Source organism: Ipomoea nil, unplaced genomic scaffold (assembly GCF_001879475.1).
Source record: "Ipomoea nil cultivar Tokyo-kokei standard unplaced genomic scaffold, Asagao_1.1 scaffold2647, whole genome shotgun sequence".
NCBI lineage: Eukaryota > Viridiplantae > Streptophyta > Magnoliopsida > Solanales > Convolvulaceae > Ipomoea > Ipomoea nil.
The window spans coordinates 4513057-4525495 of NW_017619075.1; the positions used below are offsets into that span (position 1 = coordinate 4513057).

Below are 12439 nucleotides of genomic sequence, written 5' to 3' on the forward strand. Positions count from 1 at the left end.
CACTCTTACAATCCATAGGTTCACTATCTTTATTGAACCATTAATTAGTCGACTTCACTGGGGATTGAACTTAGAATCTCTGGTTTCGTAGACCAGCGCCTTATCCATTGGGCCATGAAGTCCTTAACCGTTATGTATTTTTAATTGCAATTATTTATAAAATTGGAAATGATTTGTATTAACTCATTGAAAAAGAGTTGGGCGCAAGACACTCTTACAATCCATGGGAGAGGGGATCGAACCTAAAATCTCTGGTTTCGTACACCAATGCCTTATCCATTGGGCCATGAAGTCCTTAGCCATTATGTACTTTTAATTGCAATTAATTATAACATTGGAAATAATTTGTATTAACTCGTTGAAAAAGAGGTCGGCGCAAGACACTCTTACAATCCATGGGAGAAGCGATCGGCGTATGGTTTTCGACCTCAACCGAAGTGGTTGGCCGGGTTCACTATCTTAGTTAAGGAAAGTATAAGCTAGAGTCAATACTGAACCATTAATTAGTAAATTGACTTCACTGGGGGTTAAACCCAGAACTTCTGGTTTCGTAGACCAGCGCCTTATCCATTGGGCCATGAAGTCCATTGCCATTATGTAGTTTTAATTGCAATTAATTATAAAATTGGAAATGATTTGTATTAACTCGTTGAAAAAGATGTCGGCGTAACATTGGAAATGATTTGCATTAACTTGTTGAAAAAGAAGTCATCAACTTAACTGGGGATCAAACCCGAAATCTCTGGTTTCGTAAACCAGCGCCTTATCCATTGGGCCATGAAGTCCTTAGCCATTATGTACTTTTAATTGCAATAAATTATAACATTGGAAATGATTTGTATTAACTCGTTGATAAAGAGGTCGGCATAAGACACTCTTACAATCCATGAGATAATGGTTTTCAACCTCAACCCAAGTGGTTAGGTTCATTATCTGGAAACTATAAACTATAGTTAATGCTGAACCATTAATTAGTTAAATAGTAAATCAATTTCAATGGGGATCGGACCCAAAATCTCTGGTTTCGTAGACCAGCGCCTTATCCATTGGGCCATAAAGTCCTTAGCCATTATGTATTTTTAATTGCAATTAATTATAAAATTGGAAATGATTTGTATTAACTCGTTGAAAAAGAGTTAGGCGCAAGACACTCTTACAATCCATGGGAAAGGGTATCGAACCCAAAATCTCTGGTTTCGTACACCAACACCTTATCCATTGGGCCATGAAGTCCTTAGCCATTATGTACTTTTAATTGCAATTAATTATAACATTGGAAATGATTTGTATTAACTCGTTGAAAAAGAGGTCGGCGCAAGACACTCTTATAATCCATGGGAGAAGTGATCAAGCGAATGGTTTTCGACCTCAACCACTTGCAAGACACTCTTACAATCCATGGGAGAAGCAATATCAATACTGAACCAGTGGTTGGGTTCACTATCTTAGTTAAGGAAAGTATAGGCTAAAATCAGTACTGAACCATTAATTAGTCAACTTCACTGGGGATCGAACCCAGAATCTCCAGTTTCGTAGACCAACACCTTATCCATTGGGCCATGAAGTCCTTAACCGTTATGTAGTTTTAATTGCAATTAATTATAACATTGCTAATGATTTGTATTAACTCGTTGAAAAAGATGTCGACGTAACATTGGAAATGATTTGTATTAACTTGTTGAAAAAGAAGTCCACGCAAAGTGGTTAGGTTCACTATCTTAGTTAAGGAAAGTATAGACTAGAGTTAATGCTGAATCATTAATTAATTAAATAGTAAATCAACTTAACTAGGGATTGAACCTAGAATCTCTGGTTTCGTAAACCAACGCCTTATCCGTTGGGCCATGAAGTCCTTAACCATTATGTACTTTTAATTTCAATAAATTATAACATTGGAAATGATTTGTATTAACTCAGCTCGTTGAAAAAGAGGTCGGCACAAGACACTCTTTCAATCCATGAGAGAATGGTTTTCAACCTCAACCCAAGTGGTTAGGTTCATTATCTGGAAACTATAAACTAGAGTTAATGCTGAACCATTAATTAGTTAAATAGTAAATCAATTTCAATGGGGATCGGACCCAAGATCTCTGGTATCGTAGACCAGCGCCTTATCCATTGGACCATAAAGTCCTTAGCCATTATGTATTTTTAATTGCAATTAATTATAAAATTGGAAATGATTTGTATTAACTCATTGAAAAAGAGATGGGCGCAAGACACTCTTACAATCCATGGGAGAGGGGATCGAACCCAAAATCTCTAGTTTTGTATACCAATGCCTTATCCATTGGGCCATGAAGTCCTTAGCCATTATGTACTTTTAATTGCAATTAATTATAACATTGGAAATAATTTGTATTAACTCGTTGAAAAAGAGGTCGGCGCAAGACACTCTTACAATCCATGGGAGAAGCGATCGGCGTGGTTTTCGACCTCAACTGAAGTGGTTGGCCGGGTTCACTATCTTAGTTATGGAAAGTATAACTTGCTAGAGTCAATACTGAACCATTAATTAGTAAATCAACTTCACTGGGGATTGAACCCAGAATCTCGGGTTTCGTAGACCAGCGCCTTATCTATTGGGCCATGAAGTCCTTAGCCATTATGTAGTTTTAATTGCAATTAATTATAACATTGGAAATGATTTGTATTAACTCGTTGAAAAAGAAGTCGGCGTAACATTGGAAATGATTTGCATTAACTTGTTGAAAAAGAATTCATCAACTTAACTGGGGATCGAACCCAAAATCTCTGGTTTCGTAAACCGGCACCTTATCCATTGGGCTATGAAGTCCTTAGCGATTATGTACTTTTAATTTCAATAAATTATAACATTGGAAATGATTTGTATTAACTCGTTGAAAAAGAGGTCGGCATAAGACACTCTTACAATCCATGAGAGAATGGTTTTCAACCTCAACCCAAGTGGTTAGGTTCATTATCAGGAAACTATAAACTAGGGTTAATGCTGAACCATTAATTAGTTAAATAATAAATCAATTTCAATGGGGATCGGACCCAAAATCTCTGGTATCATAGACCAGCGCCTTATCCATTGGGCCATAAAGTCCTTAGCCATTATGTATTTTTAATTGCAATTATTTATAAAATTGGAAATGATTTGTATTAACTCATTGAAAAAGAGTTGGGCGCAAGACACTCTTACAATCCATGGGAGAGAGGATCGAACCCAAAATCTCTAGTTTCGTACACCAATGCCTTATCCATTGAGCCATGAAGTCCTTAGCCATTATGTACTTTTAATTGCAATTAATTATAACATTGAAAATAATTTGTATTAACTCGTTGAAAAAGAGGATGGCGCAAGACACTCTTACAATCCATGGGAGAAGCGATCGGCGTATGGTTTTCGACCTCATCCATGGGAGAAGCGATCGGCGTATGGTTTTCGACCTCAACCGAAGTGGTTGGCCGGGTCCACTATCTTAGTTAAGGAAAGTATAAGCTAGAGTCAATACTGAACCATTAATTAGTAAATCGACTTCTCTGGTGATTGAACCCGGAATCTCTGGTTTCGTAGACCAGCGCCTTATCCATTGGGCCATGAAGTCCTTAGCCATTATGTAGTTTTAATTGCAATTAATTATAAAATTGGAAATGATTTGTATTAACTCGTTGAAAAAGAAGTCGGCGTAACATTGGAAATGATTTGCATTAACTTGTTGAAAAAAAAGTCATCAACTTAACTGGGGATCAAACCCGAAATCTCTGTTTTCGTAAACCAGCGCCTTATCCATTGGGCCATGAAGTCCTTAGCCATTATGTACTTTTAATTGCAATAAATTATAACATTGGAAATGATTTGTATTAACTCGTTGAAAAAGAGGTCGGCATAAGACACTCTTACAATCCATGAGAGAATGGTTTTCAACCTCAACCCAAGTGGTTAGGTTCATTATCTGGAAACTATAAACTAGAGTTAATGCTGAACAATTAATTAGTTAAATAGTAAATCAATTTCAATGGGGATCGGACCCAAAATCTCTGGTTTCGTAGACCAGCGCCTTATCCATTGGGCCATAAAGTCCTTAGCCATTATGTATTTTTAATTTCAATTAATTATAAAATTGGAAATGATTTGTATTAACTCGTTGAAAAAGAGTTAGGCGCAAGACACTCTTACAATCTATGGGAGAGGGGATCGAACCCAAAATCTCTGATTTCGTACACCAACGCCTTATCCATTAGGCCATGAAGTCCTTAGCTATTATGTACTTTTAATTGCAATTAATTATAACATTGGAAATGATTTGTATTAACTCGTTGAAAAAGAGGTCGGCGCAAGACACTCTTATAATCCATGGGGGAAGCAATATCAGTACTGAACCAGTGGTTGAACCATTAATTAGTTGACTTCACTAGGGATCGAACCCAGAATCTCTGGTTTCGTAGACCAGCGCCTTATTCATTAGGCCACGAAGTCCTTAACCGTTATATAGTTTTAATTGCAATTAATTATAACATTGCTAATGATTTGTATTAACTCGTTGAAAAAGAAGTCGGCGTAACATTGGAAATGATTTGTATTAACTTGTTGAAAAAGAAGTCCACGCATAATAAATCAACTTAACTAGGGATCGAACCCAGAATCTCTGGTTTCGTAAACCAGCGCCTTATCCATTAGGCCATGAAATCCTTAACCGTTATGTAGTTTTAATTGCAATTAATTATAACATTGCTAATGATTTGTATTAACTCGTTGAAAAAGAAGTCGGCGTAACATTGGAAATGATTTGTATTAACTTGTTGAAAAAGAAGTCCACGCAAAGTGGTTAGGTTCACTATCTTAGTTAAGGAAAGTATAGACTAGAGTTAATGCTGAATCATTAATTAATTAAATAGTAAATCAACTTAACTAGGGATTAAACCCAAAATCTCTGGTTTCGTAAACCAACGTCTTATCCATTGGGCCATGAAATCCTTAACCATTATGTACTTTTAATTGCAATAAATTATAACATTGGAAATGATTTGTATTAACTTGTTGAAAAAGAAGTCCACGCAAAGTGGTTAGGTTCACTATCTTAGTTAAGGAAAGTGTGGACTAGAGTTAATGCTGAATCATTAATTAATTAAATAATAAATCAACTTAACTGGGGATTAAACCCAGAATCTCTAGTTTCGTAAACCAACGCCTTATCCATTGGGCCATGAAGTCCTTAACCTTTATGTACTTTTAATTGCAATAAATTATAACATTGGAAATGATTTGTATTAACTCAGCTCGTTGAAAAAGAGGTCGGCACAAGACACACTTACAATCCATGAGAGAATGGTTTTCAATCTCAACCCAAGTGGTTAGATTCATTATCTGGAAACTATAAACTAGAGTTAATGCTGAACCATTAATTAGTTAAATAGTAAATCAATTTTAATGGGGATCGGACCCAAAATCTCTGGTTTCGTAGAGCAGCGCCTTATCCATTGGGCCATAAAGTCCTTAACCATTATGTATTTTTAATTTCAATTAATTATAAAATTGGAAATGATTTGTATTAACTCGTTGAAAAAGAGTTAGGCGCAAGACACTCTTACAATCCATGGGAGAGGGGATCGAACCCAAAATCTCTGGTTTCGTACACCAACGCCTTATCCATTGGGCCATGAAGTCCTTAGCCATTATGTACTTTTAATTGCAATAAATTATAACATTGGAAATGATTTGTATTAACTCGTTGAAAAAGAGGTCGGCATAAGACACTCTTACAATCCATGAGAGAATGGTTTTCAACCTCAACCCAAGTGGTTAGGTTCATTATCTGGAAACTATAAACTAGAGTTAATGCTGAACAATTAATTAGTTAAATAGTAAATCAATTTCAATGGGGATCGGACCCAAAATCTCTGGTTTCGTAGACCAGCGCCTTATCCATTGGGCCATAAAGTCCTTAGCCATTATGTATTTTTAATTTCAATTAATTATAAAATTGGAAATGATTTGTATTAACTCGTTGAAAAAGAGTTAGGCGCAAGACACTCTTACAATTTATGGGAGAGGGGATCGAACCCAAAATCTCTGATTTCGTACACCAACACCTTATCCATTAGGCCATGAAGTCCTTAGCTATTATGTACTTTTAATTGCAATTAATTATAACATTGGAAATGATTTGTATTAACTCGTTGAAAAAGAGGTCGGCGCAAGACACTCTTATAATCCATGGGGGAAGCAATATCAGTACTGAACCAGTGGTTGAACCATTAATTAGTTGACTTCACTAGGGATCGAACCCAGAATCTCTGGTTTCGTAGACCAGCGCCTTATTCATTAGGCCACGAAGTCCTTAACCGTTATGTAGTTTTAATTGCAATTAATTATAACATTGCTAATGATTTGTATTAACTCGTTGAAAAAGAAGTCGGCGTAACATTGGAAATGATTTGTATTAACTTGTTGAAAAAGAAGTCCACGCATAATAAATCAACTTAACTAGGGATCGAACCCACAATCTCTGGTTTCGTAAACCAGCGCCTTATCCATTAGGCCATGAAATCCTTAACCGCTATGTAGTTTTAATTGCAATTAATTATAACATTGCTAATGATTTGTATTAACTCGTTGAAAAAGAAGTCGGCGTAACATTGGAAATGATTTGTATTAACTTGTTGAAAAAGAAGTCCACGCAAAGTGGTTAGGTTCACTATCTTAGTTAAGGAAAGTGTGGACTAGAGTTAATGCTGAATCATTAATTAATTAAATAGTAAATCAACTTAACTAGGGATTAAACTCAAAATCTCTGGTTTCGTAAACCAACGTCTTATCCATTGGGCCATGAAATCCTTAACCATTATGTACTTTTAATTGCAATAAATTATAACATTGGAAATGATTTGTATTAACTCAGCTCGTTGAAAAAGAGGTCGGCACAAGACACACTTACAATCCATGAGAGAATGGTTTTCAATCTCAACCCAAGTGGTTAGATTCATTATCTGGAAACTATAAACTAGAGTTAATGCTGAACCATTAATTAGTTAAATAGTAAATCAATTTTAATGGGGATCGGACCCAAAATCTCTGGTTTCGTAGACCAGCGCCTTATCCATTGGGCCATAAAGTCCTTAACCATTATGTATTTTTAATTTCAATTAATTATAAAATTGGAAATGATTTGTATTAACTCGTTGAAAAAGAGTTAGGCGCAAGACACTCTTACAATCCATGGGAGAGGGGATCGAACCCAAAATCTCTGGTTTCGTACACCAACGCCTTATCCATTGGGCCATGAAGTCCTTAGCCATTGTGTACTTTTAATTGCAATTAATTATAACATTGGAAATGATTTGTATTAACTCGTTGAAAAAGAGGTAGGCGCAAGACACCCTTATAATCCATGGGAGATGTGATTTTCGACCTCAACCACTTGCAAGACACTGTTATAATCCATGGGGGAAGCAATATCAATACTTGATTAGTTGACTTCACTGAGGATCGAACCCAGAATCACTGGTTTCGTAGACCAGCGCCTTATCCATTGGGCCATGAAGTCCTTAACCGTTATGTAGTTTTAATTGCAATTAATTATAACATTGCTAATGATTTGTATTAACTCGTTGAAAAAGAAGTCGGCGTAACATTGGAAATGATTTGTAATAACTTGTTGAAAAAGAAGTCCACGCAAAGTGGTTAGGTTCACTATCTTAGTTAAGGAAAGTATAAACTAGAGTTAATGCTGAATCATTAATTAATTAAATAGTAAATCAACTTAACTGGGGATCGAACCCAAAATCTTTGGTTTCGTAGACCAGCGCTTTATCCATTGGGCCATGAAGTCCTTAACTGTTATGTAGTTTTAATTGCAATTAATTATAACATTGCTAATGATTTGTATTAACTCGTTGAAAAAGAAGTCGGCGTAACATTGGAAATGATTTGTATTAACTTGTTGAAAAAGAAGTCCACGCAAAGTGGTTAGGTTCACTATCTTAGTTAAGGAAAGTATAGACTAGAGTTAATGCTGAATCATTAATTAATTAAATAGTAAATCAACTTAACTAGGGATTGAACCCAAAATCTCTGGTTTCGTAAACCAACGCCTTATCAATTGGGCCATGAAGTCCTTAACCATTATATACTTTTAATTGTAATAAATTATAACATTGGAAATGATTTGTATTAACTTGTTGAAAAAGAAGTCCACGCAAAGTGGTTAGGTTCACTATTTTAGTTAAGGAAAGTATAAACTAGAGTTAATGCTGAATCATTAATTAATTAAATAGTAAATAAAACTTACTATACTGGGAATTGAACCCAGAATCTCTAGTTTTGTAAACCAGCGCCTTATCCATTGGGCCATGAAGTCCTTAACCATTATTTAGTTTTAATTGCAATTAATTATAACATTGCTAATGATTTGTATTAACTCGTAGAAAAAGAAGTCGGCGTAACATTGGAAATGATTTGTATTAACTTGTTGAAAAAGAAGTCCACGCAAAGTGGTTAGGTTCACTATCTTAGTTAAGGAAAGTATAAACTAGAGTTAATGCTGAATCATTAATTAATTAAATGGTCAGGTTCACTATCTTAGTTATGGAAAGTATAAACTAGAGTTAATGCTGAATCATTAATTAATTAAATAGTAAATCAACTTAACTGGGGATTGAACCCAGAATCTCTAGTTTCGTAAACCAACGCCTTATCCATTAGGCCATGAAGTCCTTAACCATTATGAACTTTTAATTGCAATAAATTATAACATTGGAAATGATTTGTATTAACTCAGCTCGTTAAAAAAGAGGTCGGCACAAGACACTCTTACAATCCATGAGAGAATGGTTTTCAACCTCAACCCAAGTGGTTAGATTCATTATCTGGAAACTATAAACTAGAGTTAATGCTGAACCATTAATTAGTTAAATAGTAAATCAATTTCAATGTGGATCGGACCCAAAATCTCTGGTATCGTAGACCAGCGCCTTATCCATTGGGCCATAAAGTCCTTAGCCATTATGTATTTTTAATTGCAATTAATTATAAAATTGGAAATGATTTGTATTAACTCGTTGAAAAAGAGTAAGGCGCAAGACACTCTTACAATCCATGGGAGAGGGGATCGAACCCAAAATCTCTGGTTTCGTACACCAACGCCTTATCCATTGGGCCATGAAATCCTTAGCCATTATGTACTTTTAATTGCAATTAATTATAACGTTGGAAATGATTTGTATTAACTCGTTGAAAAAGAGGTCGGCGCAAGACACTCTTATAATCCAAGGGAGAAGTGATCAGCGAACCATTAATTAGTCGACTTCACTGGGGATCGAACCCAGAATCTCTGGTTTCGTAGACCAGCACCTTATCCATTGGGCCATGAAGTCCTTAACCGTTATGTAGTTTTAATTGCAATTAATTATAACATTGCTAATGATTTGTATTAACTCGTTGAAAAAGAAGTCGGCATAACATTGGAAATGATTTGTATTAACTTGTTGAAAAAGAAGTCCACGCAAAGTGGTTAGGTTCACTATCTTAGTTAAGGAAAGTATTGACTAGAGTTAATGCTAAATCATTAATTAATTAAATAGTAAATCAACTTAACTGGGGATTGAACCCAGAATCCCTGGTTTCGTAAACCAACGCCTTATCCATTAGGCCATGAAGTCCTTAACCATTATGAACTTTTAATTGCAATAAATTATAACATTGGAAATGATTTGTATTAACTCAGCTCGTTAAAAAAGAGGTCGGCACAAGACACTCTTACAATCCATGAGAGAATGGTTTTCAACCTCAACCCAAGTGGTTAGATTCATTATCTGGAAACTATAAACTAGAGTTAATGCTGAACCATTAATTAGTTAAATAGTAAATCAATTTCAATGGTGATCGGACCCAAAATCTCTGGTATCGTAGACCAGCGCCTTATCCATTGGGCCATAAAGTCCTTAGCCATTATGTATTTTTAATTGCAATTAATTATAAAATTGGAAATGATTTGTATTAACTCGTTGAAAAAGAGTAAGGCGCAAGACACTCTTACAATCCATGGGAGAGGGGATCGAACCCAAAATCTCTGGTTTCGTACACCAACGCCTTATCCATTGGGCCATGAAATCCTTAGCCATTATGTACTTTTAATTGCAATTAATTATAACGTTGGAAATGATTTGTATTAACTCGTTGAAAAAGAGGTCGGCGCAAGACACTCTTATAATCCAAGGGAGAAGTGATCAGCGAATGGTGTTCGACCTCAACCACTTGCAAGAACCATTAATTAGTCGACTTCACTGGGGATCGAACCCAGAATCTCTGGTTTCGTAGACCAGCACCTTATCCATTGGGCCATGAAGTCCTTAACCGTTATGTAGTTTTAATTGCAATTAATTATAACATTGCTAATGATTTGTATTAACTCGTTGAAAAAGAAGTCGGCATAACATTGGAAATGATTTGTATTAACTTGTTGAAAAAGAAGTCCACGCAAAGTGGTTAGGTTCACTATCTTAGTTAAGGAAAGTATTGACTAGAGTTAATGCTGAATCATTAATTAATTAAATAGTAAATCAACTTAACTGGGGATTGAACCCAGAATCCCTGGTTTCGTAAACCAACGCCTTATCCATTGGGCCATGAAGTCCTTAACCATTATGTACTTTTAATTGCAATAAATTATAACATTAGAAATGATTTGTATTAACTTAGCTCGTTGAAAAAGAGGTCGGCACAAGACACTCTTACAATCCATTAGAGAATGGTTTTCAACCTCAACCCAAGTGGTTAGATTCATTATCTGGAAACTATAAACTAGAGTTAATGTTGAACCATTAATTAGTTAAATAGTAAATCAATTTCAATGGGGATCAGACCCAAAATCTCTGGTATCGTAGACCAGCGCCTTATCCATTGGGCCATAAAGTCCTTAGCCATTATGTATTTTTAATTGCAATTATTTATAAAATTGGAAATGATTTGTATTAACTCATTGAAAAAGAGTTGGGCGCAAGACACTCTTACAATCCATGGGAGAGGGGATCGAACCCAAAATCTCTGGTTTCGTACACCAATGCCTTATCCATTGGGCCATGAAGTCCTTAGCCATTATATACTTTTAATTGCAATTAATTATAACATTGGAAATAATTTGTATTAACTCGTTGAAAAAGAGGTCGGCGCAAGACACTCTTACAATCCATGGGAGAAGCGATCAGCGTATGGTTTTCGACCTCAACCGAAGTGGTTGACCTGGTTCACTATCTTAGTTAAGGAAAGTATAAGCTAGAGTCAATACTGAACCATTAATTAGTTAAATAGGGGATTGAACCCAAAATCTCTGGTTTCGTAGACCAGCACCTTATCCATTGAGCCATGAAGTCCTTAGCCATTATGTAGTTTTAATTGCAATTAATTATAACATTGGAAATGATTTGTATTAACTCGTTGAAAAAGAAGTCGGCATAACATTGGAAATGATTTGTATTAACTTGTTGAAAAAAAAGTCATCAACTTAACTAGGGATCAAACCCGGAATCTCTGGTTTCGTAAACCAGCGCCTTATCCATTGGGCCATGAAGTCCTTAGCCATTATGTATTTTTAATTACAATAAATTATAACATTGGAAATGATTTGTATTAACTCGTTGAAAAAGAGGTCGGCATAAGACACTCTTACAATCCACGAGAGAATGGTTTTCAACCTCAACCCAAGTGGTTAGGTTCATTATCTGGAAACTATAAACTAGAGTTAATGCTGAACCATTAATTAGTTAAATAGTAAATCAATTTCAATGGGGATCGGACCCAAAATCTTTGGTTTCGTAGACCAGCGCCTTATCCATTGGGCCATAAAGTCCTTAGCCATTATGTATTTTTAATTGCAATTAATTATAAAATTGGAAATGATTTGTATTAACTCGTTGAAAAAGAGTTGGGCGCAAGACACTCTTTCAATCCATGGGAGAGGGGATCGAACCCAAAATCTCTGATTTCGTACACCAACGCCTTATCCATTAGGCCATGAAGTCCTTAGCCATTATGTACTTTTAATTGCAATTAATTATAACATTGGAAATGATTTGTATTAACAATTATAACATTGGAAATGATTTGTATTAACAATTATAACATTGGAAATGATTTGTATTAACTCGTTGAAAAAGAGGTCGGCGCAAGACATGGGAGAAGCGATCGGCGTATGATTTTCGACCTCAACCGAAGTGGTTGGGTTCACTATCTTAGTTAAGGAAAGTATAAGCTAGAGTCAATACTGAGCCATTAATTAGTTAAATAGTAAACCAACTTCACTGGGGATCGAACCCAGAATCTCTAGTTTCGTAGACCAGCACCTTATCCATTGGGCCATGAAGTCCTTAGCCATTATGTAGTTTTAATTGCAATTAATTATAACATTGGAAATGATTTGTATTAACTCGTTGAAAAAGAAGTCGGCGCAAAGTGGTTAGGTTCACTATCTTAGTT

The 12439-nt window shown here is 35.5% G+C and overlaps 11 non-coding genes across 11 annotated transcripts; all 11 read right to left on the reverse strand.

Moving 5' to 3' along the window:
• Positions 1-49: 49 nt before the first annotated feature.
• Positions 50-122, reverse strand: TRNAR-ACG. Its single transcript has one exon. It is a non-coding gene; the product is annotated as a tRNA-Arg (tRNA).
• Positions 123-512: 390 nt separating this feature from the next.
• On the reverse strand, positions 513-585 carry TRNAR-ACG. Its single transcript has one exon. It is a non-coding gene; the product is annotated as a tRNA-Arg (tRNA).
• A 909-nt stretch (positions 586-1494) lies between these two features.
• On the reverse strand, positions 1495-1567 carry TRNAR-ACG. The gene has a single exon. It is a non-coding gene; the product is annotated as a tRNA-Arg (tRNA).
• A 2807-nt stretch (positions 1568-4374) lies between these two features.
• TRNAR-ACG lies at positions 4375-4447 on the reverse strand. Its single transcript has one exon. It is a non-coding gene; the product is annotated as a tRNA-Arg (tRNA).
• A 1787-nt stretch (positions 4448-6234) lies between these two features.
• TRNAR-ACG lies at positions 6235-6307 on the reverse strand. The gene has a single exon. It is a non-coding gene; the product is annotated as a tRNA-Arg (tRNA).
• Positions 6308-7441: 1134 nt separating this feature from the next.
• On the reverse strand, positions 7442-7514 carry TRNAR-ACG. The gene has a single exon. It is a non-coding gene; the product is annotated as a tRNA-Arg (tRNA).
• Positions 7515-9269: 1755 nt separating this feature from the next.
• Positions 9270-9342, reverse strand: TRNAR-ACG. Its single transcript has one exon. It is a non-coding gene; the product is annotated as a tRNA-Arg (tRNA).
• A 212-nt stretch (positions 9343-9554) lies between these two features.
• Positions 9555-9627, reverse strand: TRNAR-ACG. Its single transcript has one exon. It is a non-coding gene; the product is annotated as a tRNA-Arg (tRNA).
• Positions 9628-10243: 616 nt separating this feature from the next.
• Positions 10244-10316, reverse strand: TRNAR-ACG. Its single transcript has one exon. It is a non-coding gene; the product is annotated as a tRNA-Arg (tRNA).
• Positions 10317-10528: 212 nt separating this feature from the next.
• TRNAR-ACG lies at positions 10529-10601 on the reverse strand. Its single transcript has one exon. It is a non-coding gene; the product is annotated as a tRNA-Arg (tRNA).
• A 1655-nt stretch (positions 10602-12256) lies between these two features.
• On the reverse strand, positions 12257-12329 carry TRNAR-ACG. Its single transcript has one exon. It is a non-coding gene; the product is annotated as a tRNA-Arg (tRNA).
• Between the last annotated feature and the right edge of the window lie 110 nt (positions 12330-12439).